At 39.8% G+C, this 19,849-nt stretch overlaps 1 protein-coding gene and 1 non-coding gene across 7 annotated transcripts in view; one reads left to right on the plus strand and one right to left on the minus strand.

Annotated features, from left to right (window-relative positions):
* LOC126284650 (uncharacterized) overlaps positions 1-19,849 on the plus strand; it is a 73,246-nt gene that overhangs the window by 26,100 nt on the left and 27,297 nt on the right. The gene's annotated exons all lie outside the window — the stretch shown is intronic.
* On the minus strand, positions 8,816-8,890 carry Trnat-ugu (transfer RNA threonine (anticodon UGU)). Its single transcript has one exon. It is a non-coding gene; the product is annotated as a tRNA-Thr (tRNA).

Here is a 19,849-nt window from a genome sequence, read left to right on the forward strand (position 1 = left end):
CCTTTTATATACACTCCTGGAAATTGAAATAAGAACACAGTGAATTCATTGTCCCAGGAAGGGGAAACTTTATTGACACATTCCTGGGGTCAGATACATCACATGATCACACTGACAGAACCACAGGCACGTAGACACAGGCAACAGAGCATGCACAATGTCAGCACTAGTACAGTGTATATCCACCTTTTGCAGCAATGCAGGCTGCTATTCTCCCATGGAGACGATCGTAGAGATGCTGGATGTAGTCCTGTGGAACGGCTTGCCATGCCATTTCCACCTGGCGCCTCAGTTGGACCAGCGTTCGTGCTGGACGTGCAGACCGCATGAGACGACGCTTCATCCAGTCCCAAACATGCTCAATGGGGGACAGATCTGGAGATCTTACTGGCCAGGGTAGTTGACTTACACCTTCTAGAGCACATTGGGTGGCACGGGATACATGCGGACGTGCATTCTCCTGTTGGAACAGCAAGTTCCCTTGCCGGTCTAGGAATGGTAGAATGATGGGTTCGATGACGGCTTGGATGTACCGTGCACTATTCAGTGTCCCCTCGACGATCACCAGAGGTGTACGGCCAGTGTAGGAGATCGTTCCCCACACCATGATGCTGGGTGTTGGCCCTGTGTGCCTCGGTCGTATGCAGTCCTGATTGTGGCGCTCACCTGCACGGCGCCAAACACGCATACGACCATCATTGGCACCAAGGCAGAAGCGACTCTCATCGCTGAAAACGACACGTCTCCATTCATTCCTCCATTCACACCTGTCGCGACACCACTGGAGGCGGGCTGCACGATGTTGGGGCGTGAGCTGAAGACGGCCTAACGGTGTGCGGGACCGTAGCCCAGCTTCATGGAGACGGTTGCGAATGGTCCTCGCCAATACCCTAGGAGCAACAGTGTCCCTAATTTGCTGGGAAGTGGCGGTGTGGTCCCCTATGGCACTGCGTAGGATCCTACGGTCTTGACGTGCATCCGTGCGTCGCTGCGGTCCGGTCCCAGGTCGACGGGCACGTGCACCTTCCGCCGACCACTGGCGACAACATCGATGTACTGTGGAGACCTCACGCCCCACGTGTTGAGCAATTCGGCGGTACGTCCACCCGGCCTCCCGCATGCCCACTATACGCCCTCGCTCAAAGTCCATCAACTGCACATACGGTTCACGTCCACACTGTCGCGGCATGCTACCAGTGTTAAAGACTGCGATGGAGATCCGTATGCCACGGCAAACTGCCTGACACTGACGGCGGCGGTGCACAAATGCTGCGCAGCTAGCGCCATTCGACGGCCAACACCGCGGTTCCTGGTGTGTCCGCTGTACCGTGCGTGTGATCATTGCTTGTACAGCCCTCTCGCAGTGTCCGGAAGAGTATGGTGGGTCTGACACACCGGTGTCAATGTGTTCTTTTTTCCATTTCCAGGAGTGTATTTATCGTCCATGTTTCACTTCCATACATGGCTACACTCCATACAAATACTTTCAGAAACGACTTCCTGGCACAGTTGATGGTAACAAATATCTCTTCTGCAGAAACGCTTTCCTTGCCAGTGCCAGTCTTCATCTTACATTCTCTCTACTTCGACCATAATCAGTTATTTTGCTCCCCAAATAGCAAAACTCCTTTACTACTTTGAGTGTCTCATTTCGTAATCCAATTCCCTCAGTATCACTCGACTTAATTCGACTACATTCCATTATCCTCGTTTTGCTTTTCATGATGTTCATCTTATATCCTCCTTTGAAGACACTGTCCATTCCGTTCAACTGCTCTTCCAAGTCCTTTGCTGTCTCTGACAGAATTACAATGTCATCAACGAACCTCAAAGTTTTTATTTCTTCTCCATGGATTTTAATACCTACTCTGAATTTTTGTTTTGTTTCCTTTACTGCTTGTTCAATATACAGATTGAATAACATTGGAGAGAGGCTAAAACCCTGTCTCACTCCCTTCCCAATCACGGCTTCCCTTTCATGCCCCTCAACTCTTATAACTGCCATCTGGTTTCTGTACAAATTGTAAATAGACTTTTGCTCCCTGTTTTTTACCCCTGCCACCTTTGAAATTTGAAAGAGAGTATTCCAGTCAACATTGTCAAAAGCTTTCTCTAAGTCTACTAATGCTAGAAACGTAGGTTTTCCTTTCCTTAATCTTTCTTCTAAGATAAGTCGTAAGGTCAGTATTGCCTCACATGTTCCAACATTTCTACAGAATCCAAACTGATCTTCCCCAAGGTCGGCTTCTACCAGTTTTTCCATTCGTCTGTAAAGAATTCATGTTAGTATTTTGCAGCTGTGACTTATTTAACTGATAGTTCGGTAATTTTCACATCTGTCAGCCCCTGATTTTTTTGGGATTGGAATTCTTATATTCTTCTTAAAGTCTGAGGATATTTCGTCTGTCTCTCAAATCTTGCTCACCAGATGGTAGAGTTTTGTCAGGACTGGCTCTCCCAAGGCCATCAGTAGTTCTAATGGAATGTTGTCTACTCCCGGGGCCTTGTTTAGACTCAGGTCTTTCAGTGCTTTGTCAAACTCTTCACATAGTATCGTATCTCTGATTTCATCTTCATCTACATCCTCTTCCATTTCCATAATATTGTCCTCAAGTTCATTGCCCTGTATAGTTCCTCTATATACTCCTTCCACCTTTCTGCTTTCCCTTCCTTGCTTAGAACTGGGTTTCCATCTGAGCTCTTGATGTTCATACAAGTGGTTCTCTTATCTCCAAAGGTCTCTTTAATTTTCCTGTAGGCAGTATCCATCTTACCCCTAGTGAGATAAGCCTCTACATCCTTACATTTTTCCTCTAGCCATCCCTGCTTAGCCATTTTGCACTTCCTGTCGATCTCATTTTTGAGACGTTTGTATTCCTTTTTGCCTGCTTCATTTACTGCATTTTTATATTTTCTCCTTTCATCAATTAAATTCAATATTTCTTCTGTCACCCAAGGATTTCTGCTAGCCCTCGTCTTTCTACCTACTTGATCCTCTGCTGCCTTCACTACTTCATCCCTCAGAGCTACCCGTTCTTCTTCTACTGTATTTCTTTCCCCCATTCCAGTCTATTGTTCCCTTATGCTCTCCCTGAAATTCTGTACAACCTCTGGTTTAGTCAGTTTATCCAGGTCCCATCTCTTTAAATTCCCACCTTTTTGTAGTTTCTTCAGTTTTAATCTACAGTTTATAACCAATAGATTGTGGTCAGAGTCCACATCTGCCCCTGGAAATGTCTTACAATCTAAAACTTTGTTCCTAAATCTGTGTCTTACCATTATATAATCTATCTGTTACCTTCTAGTATCTCCAGGATTCTTCCATGTATACAACCTTCTTTTATGATTCTTGAACCAAGTATTAGCTATGATTAAGTTATGCTCTTTGCAAAATTCTACCAGACGGCTTCCTCTTTCATTTCTTACCCCCAATCCACATTCACCTACTATGTTTCCTTCTCTTCCTTTTCTTGCTCTCGAATTCCAATCACCCGTGACTATTACATTTTCGTCTCCATTCATTACCTGAATAATTTCTTTTATGTCATCTCTGGTTGTGTAATGATTGCAGCAGAGCTGGTAAATGACATGGCTGCTTTCACAGGTGGCACGGCCCCTGATGGCATAGGGTACACCTATGACAGGACAAAAATTGGTAGCTCTGGGTTGGTCTATTGGACCGGTCTTGCACCTGGATCTTCCACAGGATATGATCCTTGTGGCAAGGTGTTGGGATTTTATGTGGCTTACGGATGGACTAGAATGTTGTGAAGGTTGGATGGGCAACGGAAGACGGGAAGAATCTCAAGTAGAAAGTCTCTCATTTCAAGCCACGATGATAGATAATCAAAGCCCCCAAAATTCTTAAGAAAACTCAGATAAGTAATGTTAGCTTATTTTATCAAAATATTAGAGGACTGATTAATAAGGTAGAAGTGCTCCTTGTCTGTTTGGGAAACTTTAAAAATTTGGGAAAGATAGACATCCAGTGCCTATCTGAGCACCACATAACCACAGAGCTAGAATAGTTACATATAATAGATCACACTCCAGCATCTTACTCTTGCAGAAATTATATGGGGAAAAAGGAATTGTTACATCTATGAAGACAGAACGCAAGTTCTAAAACATTGAGACAAGTAGATTTTATAGTGATCAATACATGAGCTGTGTGCATGTGATTTGACAATGAAAAATGGTTCACTTAATGGTTTATAGATCCCTACTGAGAGACTTTGAACTGTTTATGGGTAATTTTTATCTTTTACTATACTATCTTGTAGACAGCAGCAAGCAATTAATAGTCTGTGGTGTCTTCAGTGTCGATTTTCTGGAGAATTCTTAAATGAAGAATGATCTGGAAACCTTATTTCTTCAGTGTAGATTTTCTGGAGTATACTGGTAGAAAGAATTTGCATTTTACAATTTGGTCTCAGTAATTAACTTGACAGCACGAGTGGATAAAGACAGTAGGATCCTAAATGATCATATTTTCTTTGCTTTTTACCTAATTATAAATTTTCTCCCTGGCGATGGTGCACAGTTAGTTAGGGTAAATAAAATAGTGCATTACATTACAGGTGGAAATCAGAATAATTAATGACTCCAGGACAGGTGTTTTTAAGAATGGTTTACTAGAGATAACCTGGGATTAAATTTGTAGTAAACCAAATGCTAACATAAAATTTAATCTGTTCCGTGATAAATTCATATCATTATTTGAAAAACAGCTTTCCATGTAAGTTAATCAAAAAGGACATTAAACAGCCATGTAAAAAACCATGGATCACAAGAAGGTTTGAGTTATCTTGTGAAAGGAGAAGGGAAATGTATCTGTTGGCAAAAACAAGCATAGATCCTGCAGTAGTTGCACACTACAAAAACGCTACAAAATTACTAAGAAAACTGATTAAAAACTCAAGGAACATGCACATAATGTCAGAAATCAGTAATTTCAACAAAATGCCCTGAATTGTGATGTATTACATATTTCAGAAATGACAGGGCTTATTACATGCGAACAAATCTTACCTTCAGCACTCTGTTGGAAACACCACCACATCCAAATGAGCTGTTATTTTTTAAACTGGACTATGTCGTTGTTAAACCCCTCTTTAAGAAGGGTGACAAGAGATATGTCAATAACTACTGAGATGGAGATATATTCTAGATATATTCTAGTACCTCACTTGAGGGACAATAATATCTTCAGTGAACCAAGAGTTTGGATTTAAGAAGAGTTACTTTACTGAGAATGCCATGTAAATGTTCACTCACTAAATTTTACAAGCATTAAGTAACAAAATAGTGCTGTTTGGTACTTTTTTGTGCCCCATCTAAGTCATTTGACTGTTGGATATTGTCATACCTAACCAAAAGAATGCAGAAAGTTGTACTTCGTAATTCAACCAATGTAGTCCCGGGACATTATTCTGACTGAGAAGAAATCATGTTTTGGGTTCTTAAATCTGCTATATGGAATGTAGTGAATATGAGACAGGACAACCAACCACAGGACAGGATAACCTTACTGCGTTCTTAAGTCTCCTATATGGAATGTAGTGAATATTAGACAGCCAACTACAGGACAGGGTAACGTCACTATTAAACTGAATGGAAGGGCTATAAAAGATGGGTCACAGGTAGCAAATATATTTAATAATCATTTCTTAAATATAGTAGAAAGTGCAGTGACAAGCAGTTCAAGAGAAATACCTCAACATTATGTTGAAAAAGCAACAGTCATAAAATTCAATCATATTAATGTATCACCAACTCTAAGAAAATTACATGTTCTGTAAAAAATAACAGCTCATCTGGATGTGATGGTGTTTCCAATAGAGTACTAAAGTTCACCGTGGTTCAACAACAAAGTTAAGAAACTACTGTGAAAGCAAAGAGAGCTTCACTCCAAGTTTAAACACAGCCAAAACCTCTCAGACAAACAGAAGCTAAACAATGTCAAAGTTAGCGTAAGGAGGGCTATGCGTGAAGCGTTCAGTGAATTCGAAAGTAAAATTCTATGTACCGACTTGACAGAAAAACCTAGGAAGTTCTGGTCTTACGTTAAATCAGTAAGTGGCTCGAAACAGCATATCCAGGCACTCCGGGATGATGATGGCATTGAAACAGAGGATGACACGCGTAAAGCTGAAATACTAAACACCTTTTTCCAAAGCTGTTTCACAGAGGAAGACAGCACTGCAGTTCCTTCTCTAAATCCTCGCACAAACGAAAAAATGGCTGACATCGAAATAACTGTCCAAGGAATAGAAAAGCAACTGGAATCACTCAACAGAGGAAAGTCCACTGGACCTGACGGGATACCAATTCGATTCTACACAGAGTACGCGAAAGAACTTGCCCCGCTTTTAACAGCCATGCACTGCAAGTCTCTAGAGGAACGGAAGGTTGCAAATGATTGGAAAAGAGCACAAGTAGTCCCAGTCTTCTAGAAGGGTCATCGAGCAGATACGCAAAACTATAGACCTATATCTCTGACGTCGATCTGTTGTAGAATTTTAGAACATGTTTTTTGCTTGCATATCATGTCATTTTTGGAAACCCAGAATCTACTCTGTAGGAATCAACATGGATTCCGGGAACAGCGATCGTGTGAGACCCAACTCACTTTATTTGTTCATGAGACCCAGAAAATATTAGATACAGGCTCCCAGGTAGATGCTATTTTCCTTGACTTCCGGAAGGTGTTCAATACAGTTCCGCACTGTCGCCTGATAAACAAAGTAAGAGCCTACAGAATATCAGACCAGCTGTGTGGCTGGATTGAAGAGTTTTTAGCAAACAGAACACAGCATGTTGTTATCAATGGAGAGACATCTACAGACGTTAAAGTAACCTCTGGTGTGCCACAGGGGAGTGTTATTGGACCATTGCTTTTCACAATATATGTAAATGACCTAGTAGATAGTATCAGAAGTTCCATGCGGCTTTTCGTGGATGATGCTGTAGTATACAGAGAAGTTGCACCATTAGAAAATTGTAGCAAAATGCAGGAAGATCTGCAGCGGATAGGCACTTGATGCAGGGAATGGCAACTGACCCTTAACATAGACAAATGTAATGTATTGCGAATACATAGAAAGAAGAATCCTTTATTGTATGATTATATGATAGCGGAACAAACACTGGTAGCAGTTACTCCTTTAAAATATCTGGGAGTATGCGTGCGGAACGATTTGAAGTGGAATGATCATATAAAATTAATTGTTGGTAAGGCGGGTACCAGGTTGAGATTCATTAGGAGAGTCCTTAGAGAATGTAGTCCATCAGCAAAGGAGGTGGCTTACAAAACACTCGTTCGACCTATACTTGAGTATTGCTCATCAGTGTGGGATCCGTACCAGATCGGGGTTGACAGAGGAGATAGAGAAGATCCAAAGAAGAGCGGCATGTTTCGTCACAGGGTTATTTGGTAACCGTGGTAGCATTACGGAGATGTTTAGCAAACTCAAGTGGCAGACTCTGCAAGAGAGGCGCTCTGCATCGTGGTGTAGCTTGCTCGCCAGGTTTTGAGAGAGTGCGTTTCTGGATGAGGTATCGAATATATTGCTTCCCCCTACTTATACCTCCCGAGGAGATCATGAATGTAAAATTAGAGAGATTCGAGCGCGCACGGAGGCTTTCAGACAGTCGTTTATCCCGTGAACCATACACGACTGGAACAGGAAAGAGAGGTAATGACAGTGGCACATAAAGTGCCCTCCGCCACATGCTGTTGGGTGGCTTGCAGAGTATAAATGTAGATGTAAGCTTTGTTCCCATGTAAAAAACCCTGCCTTATCTGAAATATGTAATATGTCACTAACTCAATGCATTTTTCCAGAGAGACTGAAGTATGTCATCATTAAAACCTTCCTTAAGAAAGGTGATAAGAGATATGTCAATAAATACTGAGATGGTGATGTATACTCGAATAATACCTAGCCAGAGCAACAGTAATACCTTCAGAAAATCAGAGTTTTGGTTTAAGAAAAGTTGCTCTCCTGAGAATGCCATTTATGCCATTTATAAGTCGACTCACTAAATTTTATTGGCGTCAAATAACAAAATAGCATTGTTTGGAATTCTTTGTGACCTATCTAAGGCATTTGACTGTTGGATATTGTCATATCTAACCAAAAAAAAAATGCAGAAAATTGTACTTAGTAATTCAACCAATGTGGTCCCGGGACATTATTCTGACTGGGGAGAAATCACGTATTGAGTTCTCCAAGACTCAATTTGTGGTCTACTGTTATTCCTCACATATGTAAACGATCTTCTATTTAATATACAACAAGCAGAATTAGTTTGTTTTGCAGATGACACTACTATTGTAAACAATCCAAGCATACATACAGCAACAGAAGAAATGGTAAACAAGATTCTAAAGTACCATTGACTGGTTTTCTGTGAATGGTCCCACTTTCAATTATAAAAGGACACAACATATTCAGTATTGCACATCTAGAGGTACTACACCAATGATAAGTGTAACACATGATGAGGAAATAATAAATAGGGAGCAAACATCAGCATTCTTAATTGTCAAATTTAAATGGGTAAAAAGCACATTTTGGTGCTTAGCTCATCCACATTGCAGTTAGAATCATTGCAAATATTGGGGAGAGAGAAATCAGTAAGTTGGCATATTTGCAATAATGTCATGGTATATATAAAGGTAGTATCTGTTCCCGAAAGAACAGTTACCATAGATTGCCATGCAGCTTTTGTTAGAATGAAATGATAATTAAATGGACACCCTAGCTGCAAACAGACCTTGATATACTTCATTGGGGACATGTTGAAAATATGCCCCAACCGGGACTCGAACCCGGGGTCTCCTGTTTACATGGCAGATGCTCTATCCATCTGAGCCACCGAGGGCACAGAGGATAGTGCGCCTGCAGGGCGTTTGCATACTCCCCGTGAGACCCACATTCCCAACATATCCACACCACTACATTCGTGGTGCGCCTAATAATCTGCCACGAGTAATGAGTATGATGGGCAAACATCACTCCAGTTCATTTCTTTGACAAGTGTTCTAAAATAATCAAGTATTGGCTTACTGAGCAGCCTCCTGAATTTAGATTTAACAGATTTTATATCTTGTTTACTATTGACAATTAACAAAAGAAACTACATGGCATAATCTGAGAGGCTATTGAATATTGGTTCTGTAATAAAATTTTGTTCATTAGACCATTCTATGAAGATGTTATCAATGGCTTTGAGCATCCCCTAGTTGGGAAGTTTACAGTAAGAAGTAAGTCTAATGATAACATCTCTGACTAGCAGATCCGTGCTGGAAGAATTTGTTCCACTCCCCTTTTACTTTCTTCCACTCTTGAGTCCTTGGACTGGACACTTTTGACTTCTCTCCATGCCCTCCAAAAATCCTGCGTATTACCCTCCTCTCACCTGAACACCGCTGTTCTGTCATACTTGGTCTCACTGTACAGAATGTATAGAATTTTCAAAAGTCATAGTGCAAAAATAAGTCTGGTAGACAATCAATAATAACTTCCGGAAATGAGGAAAAGTCTCCATGCTTTTAGTGCCAAGAAAGTAATGTGACTTGCCAAACCATTCCCAGCATATGGGGGAGAGGGCAGCTTTGGTACAGTGTCAAGCTGATATTGCATCATGATCATACTGAGTGGTACACAACTGTCACCCTCTTGGTCATGTAAAATGCATTTATTTTTAAGGAGTCACAACATTCCTGTTTTCTATGTGGTCTCTTGATTTTTGTGTAAATAATGACTAATTTTCCCATTGAGGTGGCATATGAACCCTCACTTATTATCTCACTCCACCCACTGACATATATCAAGACTTTTCAAATGGCACATAGCTACAAAGTATTTCATTGCACGTTGAGTGGACCCAACCATATTCTGATTGAATGAAATTTGTCAGAGTTGTTCTCTGTAGACTAAAACCAAGCTGTACAAAAAGAGAGAAAAAAATTCAAGGGCCTAGAAGGCTTTCTGTGGAGGGGTGTGTAGGGTTGTGTAGGGTAGTTCTGTAATTAATTGTTCTTTGTGTTAGCTTTATTTCTCTTTTCAAAACAAATGACAATTTGGAATTTAGGGATTAAGAGACCTAGAGTTCAGTTATTTTGTTGTTGGGGTGTGATATTGGTCCTGTAACAAAAGAGGAAGTTTCCAAATAATAATTTGGAATCTAAAATACTGTTTTTTTTTTTTTTTTTTATTAATTGTTCAAGAAGATTAACAACTGGTGACTCTGATGTGATCTAAACAAGAAACAAATATGATGGCAGATGGAGGGAACAAAGTTAGTGTGAAACTTTCTCCTTTCTGTACTGAAAAGCCTATTGTATGGTTTTATCAAGCTGAAGCACAATTTACGGTCACTGGAGTACAAACTGAAGCAACCAATTAAATTATTTGTTAGCACAGCTAGAGACCCAATTTGTCGAAAATATTTGGAATCTCGTGAACAACGATGAAAGCAACTAATATTCTTTAGCCAAAGAAAGACTGTTAATGACTTTTATGGAAATTGAAAAATGTCAAATAAAGAAATTACTTAGCAAATAGGAAACTGATGATATGAAACCCATTCAGTTGCTTCGAAAAATGAAAAGCTATGGAGGAATGAAGATTTGAATAAAATTCTAAAGATTCTCTGGCTAGACAAACTACCTGGAAACATCTGAAATATTTTAATAATCTCAAAAGTAGATGAACTAGCATAAATGGCCGATTGAATGATGGAAATGCAAAGCACTCATCCTCAATGGAAGTGTCCCCTGTGATGTGTGATTATTCTGCATTAGTGGAAGATCTTCTGGTAAGGATTGAAGACCTTGAAACTGAAGCCCGAAAATTCAGATCGAGGGAGTGACGGTACCGATCTCGATGATGTTGTCATAGCAGAGGTCACAGCAAGCCAAAATACAATAGTTAAGGCAAGTACTGTTACTTTCATTATGGTTTAAAATGCAGACCCGAGAAGTGTGTCCAACCTTGCCAATGGAATAGTGAGCAAAACTCCAGTTGGCAGAGTAGTAGCCGCTGAGTGTTCTGCTGCAGCGATTATACCAGGCCACCAGTATCAGTTATTTGCGGGAGATAAAACTTCAGGGTGGTGTTTCCTGGTTGACAGTGGTGCTAGTTTCTGTTATACCAATGTGTCGCTATGGTCGCTCTACCACTGACAATCTTGTGTCCCTCGAGTGTGCCATCCAAACCACCTTTTCCAGGTGCCAACACCTGGTTGTCATCTTTTCTGATTTACGATGAGTGTATAACACCACCTGGCGACATCATATCCTTGCCACATTACACAAGTGGGGTCTCTGAGGCCCGCTCCCAATTTTTATCCAAAATTTCCTGTCACTTTGTAATTTACATGGCCTCCCATAGTGCCCCTCATATCCAGGAAAATTATATCCCGCAGGGCTCTGTATTGAGTGTGTGTGTACTTTTAGTGCCCATTAATGGTCTAGCAGCAGCTGTAGGGCCGTCCATCTCATCCTCTCTGTATACAGACGACTTTTGCATTTTGTACTGCTCCACCAGTAATGGTGTTTCTGAGCTGCACCTACAGGGAGCCATCCACAAGGCACAGTCATGGGCTCTAGCCCACAGCTTCCAGTTTTCAGACACAGAGTCATATGTTACGCACTTCTGTTGGTGTTGTACCATTCATCCAGAACCAAAACTTTACCTTAATGATGATCCACTCACTGTAGTGGAGGCATATTGATTCTTAGGACTGGTTTGTGCCCTTCGCTGCCTGAGCAACACCAATTGGGGTGCAGATCACTCTGCACTGGTGCAGCTTCACAGAGCCCTTGTTCAATCCTGCCTTGACTATGGAGTCTGGTTTATGGTTCAGTGGTGCCCACTGTGTTGTATTTACTCAACCCAGTGCACCATTGTGGAGTTTGCCTAGCAGCAGGAGCTTTTTGGATGAGTCCAGTGACCAGCATCCTGGTGGAGGCTGGAGTCCCTCCATTACAGGTTAGGCATGCACAACTTCTGGCCATTTACATTTCACGCGTTTGTAGTTCTCTTGCGCATCTGAATCACCATCTCATTTTTCCAGCCACGGCAGTTTATTTCCTGCATCGGCAGCCCAGGTCAGGGCTTCCAATTGCTGTTCGTGTCCGATCCTTTCTTTCCGAATTGGAGTCCTTGCTTTTACCACCTATACTTGAGGTCTATTCATGTACACCTAGGCCGTGGCTTCGGCTGGACGTTTCACATGGCCCTAAAGGACTCAGTTAACCGCGCAGCTCTCCGCTGCCACTTCCTCTCGATTCTTGACATGTACCGAGGCCACCAAGTGGTTTACACCAACAGCTGAATGGTTGATGCTCACATCAGCTTCGCATATGTCTATGGAGGACATATGGAGCAGCATTCCTTGCTCAATGGCTGCATTGTTTTCACTGCAGAACTGGCGGCTATATATCGTGCTCTTGAGCTCATCCATTCATGCCCTGGGGTGTAGTTTCTTATGTGTACTGACTCCTTGAGCAGCCTACAAGCTATTGACCAGTGCAACCTCCATCATCCTCTGGTAGTGACCATTCAGCAGTCCATCTGTGCCCTGGAGCGGTCCAGTCGTTCAGTGGTGTTTGTCTGGACCCCAGGTCACATCACGTCAGAATCCCAGGCAACAAGCTTGCTGGCAGACTGGCCAAACAGGCTATGTGGAAACTGCTTCTGGAAATCGACTTCTTTGCAAGTGACCTGCATTCAGTACTACACCGCAAAGTTTTACAGCTTTGGGAGATGAAATGGCATAACTTTAGCACACACTACAAACTGCATACCATTAAGGAGACTACGAATATGTGGCAGTCCTCCGTGCAGGCCTCTCGCAGGGAATCTGTAGTTCTCTGCCAGCTCCACATTGGCTACCTCCTGCACCGTGATGACCACCTCAGTGTCAGTGCGGCATCTGGCTGACAGTGGCCCATATCTAGGTGAGCTGTCTTTCCTTGGCTGCCCTGCGACGGGCTCTTCAGTTATCGGACTGGTTGCCATTAATTTTAGCTGACAATGCGTCATTGACTAATTTAGTTTTACAGTTTATACATGACGGTGGGCATTATCATTCTATGTAAGTTTTAACGCATGTCCTTTGTCCTTTTATGTTCTGCACTCTAATGCTTGCAGGGTGGATGTTTTAATGTGTCACAGAGTGGCTGGCTTTTCTTTTTTATTCTCGTGATCGGCAAGCCACGGTCATGTGCTCTTCTTCTTCTTCTTCTTCTTCTTCTTCTTCTTTTTTTTTTTTTTTTTTTTTTTACCCCCTTCTTCCTGTTTCTTGCTTCTCTCTGTGGTTTTCTTTTCCTGTTTTGTGCATAGTAGTGTTGGTTATCCTTCTGTCGTTCTTCCATTCTCCTGTTATTTCGTTGTATGTCTCCTTTTTTTCTTCTTTCCCTTGTGTAATTATTTTACTGGGAACAAGGGACCGATGACCTCTCAATTTGGTCCTCGTTCCCCCCCTCCTTTAAACCAACCAACCAACCAGTGTGTCCCAGGGATAAGGCTAAAGAAGTAGGCTACAAACTTTATGCTACAAATGGATCTGAGATTAAAACTTATGGATCAAAAATATTAATATTAATTTACGTTTAAAACATAGTTTTGAGTGCCCTTTCATTGTAGCATAACACCACAAAAAATATAATTGGTGCAGACTTTCTTCATCAGTTGAGCTCATTTATAGAACTGAAAAGAAAATTATTAGTTGACAGCAATACTCAGTTACATGTGGCTGCCCTGCAATGTGCAATTGATTTGCCTGATTCAATCAGTTCACTCCAAGCTAACTGTAATTACTCTGAACCACTTAAAAAATTTCTTGACCTGACAAAACCCACTCTTACTCTGAGAGAAATTAAGCATGATGTTAAACGTTATATTGCAACCAGCAGTGACCCACCAGTGTACTCAAAAGCCTGCAGGTTAGAGCCACATAAACTAAAGTTGGTTAAACAATAATTCCAGTTCCTAATGAATCATGATATAATTTGTGCTTCCAAATCCCAGTGGGTTAGTCCGCTGCACATGGTAGAAAAGCCAGATGGTCACTGGCATGTTTGTGAAGACTAACGATGTCATGATGACAGGTCTGTTCAAGACTGTTATCCAGTTCCTCATATAAATTGTGTCCTTTTGGACAAGAAAAATTTTTGAAAGTTAATCTCCTCAAAGCATGTTACCAAATCCCACTACCTGAAAGTGATAAGGAAAGAGAGTGCTGTGCACACCTTCTGGACTTTATGAATTCAATTTCATGCCATTGACCTCAGGAATGTGCCCAGTGCCCTTCAGAGATTTATGAATTATGTTTTGAGAGATTTAGATTTCTGATTTGCATATTTAGATGATGTTCAGATAGCTTCTAGCTCTCCAAAAAAAACATACTCAACTTTTTGGTTAATGAGTGCTGTACATTCACAGCTCTCGTAAATATAAATGTTTGAGTAATAACAATTAATTGGGGCAATATTACATCATAAAAAACTAAATTAATACCTCTTGTAAGCTGTGAATTGAAGGTATCAATTTTTTTTTTTCCAGAAAAAGAAAACATTTTATAGGTGTGAATTTTGGACTAGGATTTGTTTACGCTTTTATATGCTGTAAGTTACGTGATTATTTCAATAAAGTAAAGTTTGTGTTATTAGTGTTTTCTTGTATGCTCTCCGTTTGATTCTCTGGTAAGCAAGCAAAGTGAAAAGTTTTGAAATAAGTGAAAATATTGTATAGTGTAGGCTCAGTTCTTTGTTTACTTTTTGTTTCATCATGTAAACAATACAGGTTAAATCATTTTTGTTTCTCTGGAAGTTTTGAATTAGTATCCAAACCGTAGGCCTAAACTGTCTAAGAAATGTAATGTACTAATCAAGTAGTCTAGGAAGTTATTCTTGTTTTAACTTAGTCTAAAGCTAAAATTTGTTTGCCATGAGTGAGAAGTGTATGACTTGCCATAGGATTGTTAGTTCTGGGGTGTGGTGTGAGGGTTGTTGCAGCTTCTTTCATTTGGGTTACTGTAGTGGTCTGGGAATTGGGGAAATAAACAAGGCTCATTGGTAGTGTAGGATTTGCTGTAGAGACAGGAATATAGTGGACCGGAAGGAGAAGACTTCTGCCCTTCAGGCGGAACTAGATAAAGCAAAACAAGATCCGAACAGGTTAAGGGGGAAGGGAAAAAAGAGGTGGGAAGTGGCAAAATGTTATACAAGAAAGAGGAATAGGATGTTCTCAGACAGTGTGGTTGTGAATGTGGAAAACAGGTTTGATCTGTTGTCATTGTTGGAAACTGATGAGCTACAAGTAGATGTAGGAGTAGACAGGACACAACAAACTTTCAAAAAAGTGTTAGAAAAGTAAGGAGTCAGAAAAAGTTGTGAAGAAGAAGAAGAAGAAGAAGAAAGTTTTGTTGTTCGGTATTTCACATGGTAGAGATGTTGGCCAACTGTTGCAGGATGAACCAAGATCAGGTTTCCAGGTCACAAGTTTTTCTAAACATAGTGCAAGTCTGGGTCAGGTGATAGAGGATATAGGTTCACTTTGTAAAGACTTAAAAAGGAAGACACTGTGGTAATTGTGGATGAGGTGGGCAACAGCATAGATAGGAATCCTAATTATTCAGTTGAGAGTGACGTGCTAAAGATAGCTTCAGCAATTAGACATAATGGTGTTGGGCTTGTGTCTGTTCTGAGGCACCATTACCGGTCTCATTTACACTGTTCTGTCAGGAGAATTAATTCGGAGGTGGAATGGTTGCTTGGGTCTGGTATGGGGTCTCATATCAGTGTGGTTCCTGTTGACTCAGCAGGTGGGACTAAACTAGGCATGGCCTTCATCTCAACAGGAAAGGGCTAATAGCAAATAACCTGGGGGGGGGGGGGGGGGGGGGGGCTGTCACAAGTGGTAAAGTACCAATGGTTACAAGTGACAGAACAGCAGTTTTTTTACGGTAGGGAGGCAGAAACAAAAGGTGTTCAGAGACAGAAATGACACACACATTGATAAAACAGGCAGTCAGAAAGCAAATTTTAATTTACACAATTCATGCAGACAGCCTCTGATTGAAACTAGAGATACTCAAAAATTGACAGGAAAATTAGGTTAATCCATTTGTAATTCACCCAGTGCACAAAATCCGTTATCCTTATTGCATCTGAATATCTGAGGACTAAGGGGTAAGCTTAATGAGTTGCTTATTTGTGTTCTAGAATTAGAGTTGAGCAAACCAGTTGATATAATGTGCCTCTCTGAACATCACGTTACTACTGGTATACAAATGTTAAATGTTACAGGATTCAAGTTAACTTCTTACTTCTGTAGAGAAAATGTCAAGAAAGGAGGAGATGCCACATTGTCTGAAACTGTTTTGATTTCAAGAATATTGATATCAATAAATTTTGTTCGGAGCAGCACTTACAAGCATGTGCAACAAAAGTGGTATTTCAAAAGTCCTTTATAATAATAGGTATATAGAGGTCACTTCAGGAAATTTTAACTTCTTTGTAAAAAATCTGGAAACTCTGTTGTCCCACCCCATGGTAAAAAACAAGGGAATTTTAATGTGGATTTATTCGAAAGCCCTGTCAGTGAACAATTATTGCAGTCAATAACACTATAATTCAATTTAGTTCCTTGTATGAACTTTGCAACTAGGATATGTAAATGCTCTGAAACTGCTATTGATAATGTATTTGTAGACAAATCTAGGGGAAAAAAGTCATAGCACAAAACCAATAGTAAATGGGCCATCTGATCATGACATGCAGCATCTTGTGTTAAATGTTGAAACTTGTCAGGATAAAAAATCTATTAAATCCGAGTACAGGAGCATAATAATTAAGTCAAAAATTGAGAAATTCAGGAAATGGTTCAAAGACATGAACTGGATAGATGTTTACAATACTTCTGACTCAAGCTTTCATTAATAGTTACCTCTATTATTTTGAAAATTGTTTTCTTCCAAAGGTAACTCAAATTACACATAAGTCAAAAAATAAACCATGGATTACACAAGGAATAAAAATATCATGTGGGACAAAAAGGATGCTGTATTTACTATCTAGGAACAGCTCTGATGTTAGCATTTTAATGCATTACAGAGAATACTGCAGAATATTGAAGCAAGTAATCCAGAAATTGAAGAAGCTTTATTATGAGAAAAAGATGATTACATCAGACAACAAAATGAAAACTGTATGGGATATAGTGGAGACAAAAACAGGTGGGGCCAGAAAAGGAAAGGAAGAGATAGCTCTAAAAATAGATGAGACTTTGGTAACAAGTGCATATAGTGTTGCAAACCTCTTAAACAAGCACTTCATTTCTGTTGCTGACAGCTTGGGATTATCAGGTTTGGCAAACGGTGCAATGGAGTATCTGAGACCAGTCTTTAAAAATAACTTCAGTAAAATGGAAATAACATGTCTCCCAAAGAAGTAGCATCCATCATAAAATCCTTAAAATCAAAGTATTCTTGTGGGTACGATAGGATATAAACTAAGTTAATCAAAGAGTGCTCATGTGAGTTGAGTTCTGTCGTAAGTTATTTGTGTAATCAATCTCTTATCAGCGAGACATTTCCAGACTGGTTAAAATATGCTGAAGTTTGGCCTCTTTACAAGAAGGGGGATAAAGAGATACCATCAAACTATTGACTAATTTCACTTTTGCTGGCTTCCTCAAAAATATTTGAAAAGGTTGTGATCAAGCAGCTCCTTAAGCATCTAACTGCAAATAATATATTGTCCAAGTCACAGTTTAGATTTCTTAAGAGTTCTGATATAGAGAAAGCTACTTACACTTACAGTGAGAATGTACTTAATTCATTACATAATAAATTAGAAGCTACTGTCATTTTCTGTGACCTGTCAAAAGCCTTTGACTGTGTGAACCACAGCAACCTCTTAAGTAAATTAGAATATTATGATGTCACTGGCAGTGCTGCAAAGTGGTTTGAGTCTTATCTAACTAACCGGAAACAAAGGGTGTCATTGCAAAATACTTGTGCAATGAGCAGTAGTCTTCATTTGATTGAGAATTAACTACATGTGGTGTTCCTCAAGGTTTCATCTTGAGTCCATTGCCTGTTCTTGTGTACATTAATGACCTCTCGTCTGTTACATTGCCAGATGCTAAATTTGTCTTGTTTGCAGATGATACAAACATTGCAATAAGTAACAAGTCAAGTACAGATTTAGGAATAGCTGCTCATCAAATTTTTGTTGACATTAATAAATATTTTAAAGCCAATTCACTGCAATTAAGCTTTGAAAAGACCCACTATATGCAGTACAGAACCTGTAAGATATTTCCTTCCAAAGTGTGTATAACATATCAAGACACATATCGAAGAGGTTGACAGTGTTAAATTTCTGAAATTACAACTCGATACTAAATTCAGTTGGGAAGGGCATACGACAGAACTGCTGAAGTGGATAAACAAGTCTGTATTTGCAATGAGAATGATGTCTGATACAGGAGATATAAATATAAAAAGTTTGCATACTTTGCTTGCATTCATGTTATTATGTCATACGGGAGCATATTCTGGGGTAACTCATCAAACCAAGCGAATGTTTTTAGCATGCAAAAGCGAATGATAAGAATTATTTGTGGTGTAAATTCAAGAACATCATGTAGAAACCTGTTCAAGGTACTTTGTATTTTAACCAGTGCTTCTCAGTGTATTTATTCCTTAATGAAATTTGTTGCAAGTAACATACTTCTATTTCCAACCAATAGCTCAATACATAGATTGAGTACCAGGTATAAGAATAATCTATATAAAGATCTAAAATCACTTACCCTGGTCCAAAAGGCGATCAAATATTCAGAAACACACATTTTCAATAAATTGCCATTACCCGTAGAAACTTGGTTTCAGATAAAGCATGGCTTAAACAGAGGTTGAAAGATTTTTTGGTAGGCAACTCCTTCCACTCTATAGACGAGTATCTTAACAAAGACTGTTAACCCAGCTTAAGTAAAAATATCTGTTAAGTTTCAGTTTTGACAGCACTTAGTCACGACCGTTGAGATTAGGTATTTTGTGTATGATAAATTTATTAATAGTGCATAACAATGTTTCATTCTGACAGCATATTAATTCTGTAAATATCATCAAATTTCCACATTTTATTCACCTATTTTGACAATCTCCTCACAAATGATCAGACAATACTTATGTATTGTATTCAAATGTTTTATGTTTTTATGTTATACTTTCTGACATATTCCACACCCTTGTGAAACAATTCATTTTTTGAATCTTTGGAACAAAAAGTGAATGTAATCTAATCTAATTTAATTTAATCATCCTGTTTGAACAGTTGAACAAATTTGGTTTGAGGATTAATGTTGGAGTTTAAGAAATTAATGTTTTAGATCATGTGTTTACTCCAAAAGGTACCAAACCAGACCCAAAACGAGTACAAGAAGCTATTCTAAGTGATTACTTGAAGAACACCAAGAAAAATGACAAAACAAGCACACAGTGGACAGAAAACGCAACACAACAATCTGAGAATTGCAAAATGGGCCTTGCAAATGTTCTTTTAACATTACCAAATGTAAACAATGATCTTGCATTATTTGTAGATGCTTGAGATTTTGCATATGGTGCAGTGCTGCAACAGAAAGAAGAATGAATATGGAAACTAGTTAGTGTTTACTCCAAAACGCTCTCACCATCACAGAAGAAATATTCAACATACAATAGGGAACTTCTCAGCATTAAGGTATTTTAAGTACCGCCTTGAAATACTGTCATTTGCAGTGTACACTGACTGTGGTCCTTTGACACATGCTTTTGAACAACG

This window comes from Schistocerca gregaria, chromosome 8 (assembly GCF_023897955.1).
Source record: "Schistocerca gregaria isolate iqSchGreg1 chromosome 8, iqSchGreg1.2, whole genome shotgun sequence".
NCBI classification, from domain to species: domain Eukaryota; kingdom Metazoa; phylum Arthropoda; class Insecta; order Orthoptera; family Acrididae; genus Schistocerca; species Schistocerca gregaria.